A 6,174-nucleotide genomic window follows, 5' to 3' on the forward strand; every position below is an offset into this window, starting at 1 on the left:
CTATTGAACAATTACTCAAAAAACTGCTGTTGTTTTGGTTGGAACAGCTAAACTACGATTAACAGTAGCCAAATATAACACAAAATTGTAGGCCTAATCACACACCTATAACCTTAACCTGTAGGCTAACCTCAACCTCTTACATGAAATGAACGTTCCCTTTCAGGAAAACAAGACGCTCGGCATTAAGAGGTGACAGCCGGTTGCGAGTGTGGGAACGAATGTCCCCAGCAGTACTGAAAAGTCTTTCACATACGCAAATGTTTTAACAGCGGCGATGTTGTGTACTGTTTAGGGTCCTTACCACCACGAGACAAATCGGCATTGCAAATTGAACATGTAGCTCGACTAGAATCACCTTCTTTGGACTGAAAGTACTGCCAAACAACACTTTTTCTGCTCACGAGTTCCATTTTCACTTTCTCACTCACACAGCCTGAGCTACTGCATTCGAACGGGCCACCTACGTAAACACCTTCCTATAATCAACGGCGGCGTCATGACGTCGACCAGCGTAGCGCGCATAGTGTAAGCGTAGGGTTCGGTTTGGTGGGGGAAAATTCTAAGGTTCGGCAGAAACCGAACCCCGTCAAAAAATCCAATATTCGGCCGAATCCGAAACCGAATCCTGGATTCGGTGCATCCCTAAAAATGACAATGATTTTGATCAGCATGGCCATGTGAACATTCTCATAGCAGTAGTAAATGGGGGAGGGGGGGGAGAGATGTACATACATGATCAATGTATCTAACAAACACAATCAGTAAATCAATCTACAGTACAGTTGGTCGTCAAGCAATAATTGGTGGCTCGCATGGTAGCTTTGGCAAGATTTCGGCAAATTTGGTTTTACTCATTTTGAGTAGGCCTAAACTGTTCGCCAAAGGCCATCACCTCTGGCCCCAGCTTGATAAAAACAAAAGTAGGCTCTGATTTAGCCTAGTCTACTGTATGACTTCAACAAGGTGATCTTAAGTTTCGTTCTGCTTACAGTATCTCACTGCCACTGCAACGCCTTTGAATGCAATCCGCTGCCCTGTTTACAAATGCTACAGCAGACTTAAACTGCCACCTTGTGGCGATAAGTTGTAATAATTTCACACAGGTGCATGACTCACGGAAAGCACGAATGAAGTGGCCACTTCTAAATGGGACCCACTGCATGTGGTAACAGTCAATACATTTTTTGAAATGTGATTAATAAACATAGAATACTGCACTACAAAAACACAAACATCTAAATTATACTTCCCCCTTCACCCAAATACAGTAATGAAGGTGAAAGGAAGTTATTAAGCCTTAATGGTGCCTCCTAAAGAGGGCATTGTCAAACATGCTACTACTAATACTAAAAATACAGCATGAAGAAAGTCAAGGACATGCATGCCAGCTTCCGCTCCTCCCAGTATTAAAGTAAATCTGGTCTTAAATGAAAATGTATTGGCTGTGTTATTTCTTTTTTGTGGGATGTCCAATTTACATGTAGAAATGCACATTTGCAAAGGTGACTTAGTATGTTGTCGTAAAAGTGTCTCTCCTTTTGATTTTGCACTGCCAAAGTGGCTCGTGAAAAAAATTGTGAGGATCACTGCTCTAGCCAGTGTTTTCTAAGCCTGGATGATTACCACACACAGCTCTTTTTAGGGCTGGTTAAGGCTTGTCAGGTTTGTCCAGGCAACACAAACTCACATATAATGTTTCTGAGGATTGCCACTCATGTAGAGAACACAAATAGGACTGGCACTACACCATCTAGGTACCTACATGAAAGGGTGGATAGAGCACTACCACATTTAAGATTCATTGTCTGATGGGCATAACAGAAAATTAGTATTCCAAGTATGCATCTTGGGGCCCTTCTACAGAGCACTTTCGAAAATATTTTTTCATGATTTATCCTTAAAAGCCTTATGGTGAGCTTACACCATGCGATTTTCAAGCAATTGCAGTCGGCGACTACATTTCCAAAGACGAAATGAAATCATGGGAGTTTACATAACATCTTAACACCAGGACCAGTGTCCCCATGTTATTTTCAGAAGTCTATGGAGTGACCAGAGGTAAACATCTAAAGGTGATTGTGTGCTCCTTTATGTGTGATGCTTCAGCTCTGCACCAATCAATGTTCTTGCTGTGAAGAGATGTCAGCTCTCCCAAGACGCACTCAACACCTCACAGTGGCACAGGTCTGCCAAGATCGGCACACTTGACTTCTAGCTCGAGTCCTTTCTGTATGGAGCATAAATAAAAAATAATGGAAAGTAAATATACATTTGGCCATCCTAACCACTAAAAAAAAAAAATGAGACATGGTATACCCCCCCCCCCCCCCCCCAGTGATTAATATACAAGTGTGATCGGTTCAAAAAAAAAAAAAATTGGATCTACCTCATACGTGTTCAAATAACAATTTTAATGGTCATTCTGAATTACGTAGGACAATGGGAAATCCAGCCAAGCAGTGGAATAAAAAGTTTTAATCTAAAACGTGTTTAAGCTGCTGAAAGTGAACAAGGTATATGAAAGATGAGTTTGAAAGCAAAATTCTTACAACAGGGTTGCGCTATTCAGTGGCAGCAACAGCTTCAAGTATCCTCTTCCCAGGTTGACCTCCAGTTGATCCTTGTTCCTCCTGAAGGTCAGGAGCACTTCACAGAGTAGTGTGGTGTGCATCACAAATACTCCTAAAAGGAATCATAAAAGATAATAATTTTAAGGATACAATTTCAAAAGCAGTGTTATGCATGAACCAATTTCATTTTCTATTAACCGTGAATTGAACTTAACACATTCCTAACATAATAACTTCATCTAGCTCAGATAGTTCAGACTCGGAATCAATTTAGGTCCAGCTTGGTAACACATGATTATTGTTTTAGTTGTGATTGAAATAGGTAACACAATATCCACAACAACTGGAGATGGTAGTGATGGAAAGCTGATTATTAAAGGACTTGTTAAAGGTTTAAGTTAGGGCTGAATTGATTACTCGAGTAACTCAAAATAATAAAATTCTGTATTTTAAACATGAAAATACTTAAGTACTGCACTGTATTGTAGAATAACTGCACTGTGAAAACAGCAGTTTTTTTGTACATTAGGTTATTTGGTAGGAAAGGTAGATGCTGCAGATGCACAAATCTACATAAAATAAATAAAGTTACTTTTTAGTGACTAGGGCTAGTTTACAGCTTAACATTTATTGTGCATATTAATCAATTTGCACTTAAAGCAAAATATATTTTACCAATTAAATACATTAAATATTTTGTTACTCGAAGAAATAATCACTAGAATAATAGATTCCAAAAAGACTGAGCTGCAGCCCTAGTTTATTTGAAGAGAGAAACCAGAAGCACTCACTGTCTTTCTTCATTTAAAAAATATGAACTGAACGAGTCAATTGAAAATAACTATGAAGGTTAATTTATGCATTTTCTAATCACATCACGACCTGAAGAGTGATTTCAAATGACATTCCCCGAACACAGGAGATGGACAAAGGAGATGCATGAAAAAGGCAAGTCATTTTCCTCACCTCTGGACGAAGATAAATATTTACTGAACAAATGGTTGTAATGCATTTGATGGTATTGCCTTCCATTGCTTAGGTGCTAGGTCAACCTAACCCACTAAGTTAGCAAAGGCAGAGGTGTAGCCCGTTACAATTCAGCGAAATGATGGGGGAATAAATTGAAGAGTTCAGTGCCATGCGAGCACTTCACTTATCAGATTTTTTAACAGAATACTGCACATCTAAAAGTCGCGTGCTTGCCAACCAGCCCCAACTACCAACAATCTGCGCAGACGTTGGTGGTGATAACGGCAAGAGAGAATCTTTGTTGTATATAGATAGATATATAGATAGCGTTTTAGATTAATTAAGATAATATTAGATAGCGTTAGATAGTTTAAACCAATTTTCCCCCCCTTGAGCTGTTGAAAAGGTAAGTGTAATGATAGTGACTACAAAGTTAAAGTCACTTTAGTGTGCTAACGTTAACGCTAGCATGCTAACGTTATTAGCCAACGGCAACAGTGACGTTAACCTTTAGAACGCGAGCGCCTTTGATCTCCATTGATAATGTCAACAACTTCACCTGTCGTTAACGTTATCCAATAACACGACATGTAGATAAATGTCATGAATAACGTAAATGTTGTGCTTAAACTCATCTATACTAAAATAAATTTAAGTCATTAAAAGGGTCGATTTACTACGGGAAATCGACCGGTGGACATGTCGGTCCATTCTACATAATATTGTACCCAATACTGCAACTAATTTTTTTACATTACGCTTAGGAAACAATTCTGCTAACCTTGCTATGCCACGTGAAAATCCATCGACCACCAACAGCATCCACCAGCTGGCAAATCCGCGGCGCAGCAACTGAGCAGCACTGTCACTGTGTCGCCCTCCCTCCGTTTTAAAGGCATTAAACCGGAAGTGAATTACAGGCAGCCTCTGGCTTTTAACCAACCTGAGCACAGTTCATTGATTACTTTGTTGGCATAGGCCTTATAAGAATGCATAGGCTTTTTTCGACGTGGAGGGACTAGGGCAATACCATTTTAATATATTACACAACACGTTATTTAATGTTAACACTTAAATTCATCCTAATTTCACTGTGTCAAATTAAATGTAATTGTCAATCGTTGCCACACTATGCCATTGAAACTAATTTTGTGTTTGTTTTTTTTCCTTCCATTTGCATGTATATGGGACACTGAAGACCATTTCAAGCTCACAGTAAAGGTATCAGCCTAATTTCTTATTCAATAGTGGCCAATACACACAAAAATGGCATCTTATTGGAGTAAAAGAAGGCGAGTCTTGTCAAACATCCCTTACTGGCACTGTCCTGATGGTAACACAGTTTCCAATCGAATACATGCATTGAATACATGTACTGTTTGGGTGTAACTCGGAAACTTATTGTGTTCTGGATGAAGGGAAAACATCTCACTTTCTGTATTACAGCATTGGATGCAAGACCCCCAGAACATCCCAACCGGCCACTTCCCAAATCGAAGCATGCGTAAGTCATAAGATGGAATAGATTAAATGGAACTGGAACAGAAACACTGTATTGTAGACAATAAATTATACAACAGTTAGCTTTCCTCATATTACTCAATAATTTCTGATAGGACAACAGGCATCTTAGGACATTCCCGCTCGGTATCTCCGTTAATATCTCTGCAATTTAAAATGTGTGACTTATATTGATATTGTATGTCTTTCCTTCCATAACTAATCCACCAGCCACATACGGTCATAACACACAGGAGGAGTGGCAGACCAATACCCAAGGTAAGTTCATATGTAACTGAATCAAGTTTTTTGTGTAGTTCTCACGCAACATGTAAGGGATAACGACCGCCGAGGTGTCCTGTTCTACAGAAAGGAAACAAGCGGTTCCATTTAAAAAAAAGTTTGTTGTACAACTTTCTTTAGCCCTAACAGTGATAGCACGGACAGTTAGCTTGTTTACAGTTGATTCCATTGTTGTGAAAGCCTGCTTACAGGCTTAACTGTTGTCCTACTATGATTGTTATGGTTACCATTCATAAGCATTGATATGGAACGGTGATTAAACTTTTTTTTTTTTATCAGATCTACTTCAAAAAGAGTATTTCTTCTCTCCGGGTGATAAATGTAAATATCCATCTTCTGACTAAAAGAAAACAAATGTTTAACTTTTTTTTAACTAATTTTCTGTGTAACAGCATTAGATGTCACACCCCCTGACCGTCCCAACTTGTCACTTCCACATCAAAGCATGCGTAAGTTATAAGAGAAACAAACCACATAGGAACTGGAATAGAAACACTGCATTGTTAAAGTATATCAATTATGCTAAGTGAGGGGGTTACAAAGATTAATGGTAGTGGTGGTAGTTAGAGTTGTCATATTGTAAAAAGACATTTACCTCCCTTTTGCTCTTCACAGCAACATATCAAGACCTCCACTCCAGAGGAGAATCCAGACAACCAGCCTGTATAGTAAGTATATATACTCTTTTCATCCCGTGAGGGAAATTTGGTCTTTGCATTTATCCCAATCCGTGAATTAGTGAAACACACTCAGTACACAGTGAGATGAAGCACACACTAATCCCGGCGCAGTGAGCTGCCTGCAACAACAGCGGCGCTCGGGGAGCAGT

The 6,174-nt window shown here is 39.3% G+C and overlaps 1 long non-coding RNA gene across 1 annotated transcript; it reads right to left on the reverse strand.

The window, feature by feature from the left end:
* Nucleotides 1–732: 732 nt before the first annotated feature.
* Nucleotides 733–4,368, reverse strand: LOC143111649 (uncharacterized). Its single transcript, XR_012984570.1, has 3 exons — nucleotides 4,324–4,368; nucleotides 2,553–2,685; nucleotides 733–2,230 (listed from the first exon to the last, which is right to left on the reverse strand). It is a non-coding gene; the product is annotated as an uncharacterized LOC143111649 (long non-coding RNA).
* Nucleotides 4,369–6,174: the final 1,806 nt, after the last annotated feature.

The sequence above is a fragment of the Alosa pseudoharengus genome, unplaced genomic scaffold (genome assembly GCF_046254945.1).
Source record: "Alosa pseudoharengus isolate Yale_2024_CS ecotype anadromous, Long Island Sound unplaced genomic scaffold, YU_APseudo_1.1 YU_APseudo_1.1_scf_8, whole genome shotgun sequence".
NCBI classification, from domain to species: domain Eukaryota; kingdom Metazoa; phylum Chordata; class Actinopteri; order Clupeiformes; family Clupeidae; genus Alosa; species Alosa pseudoharengus.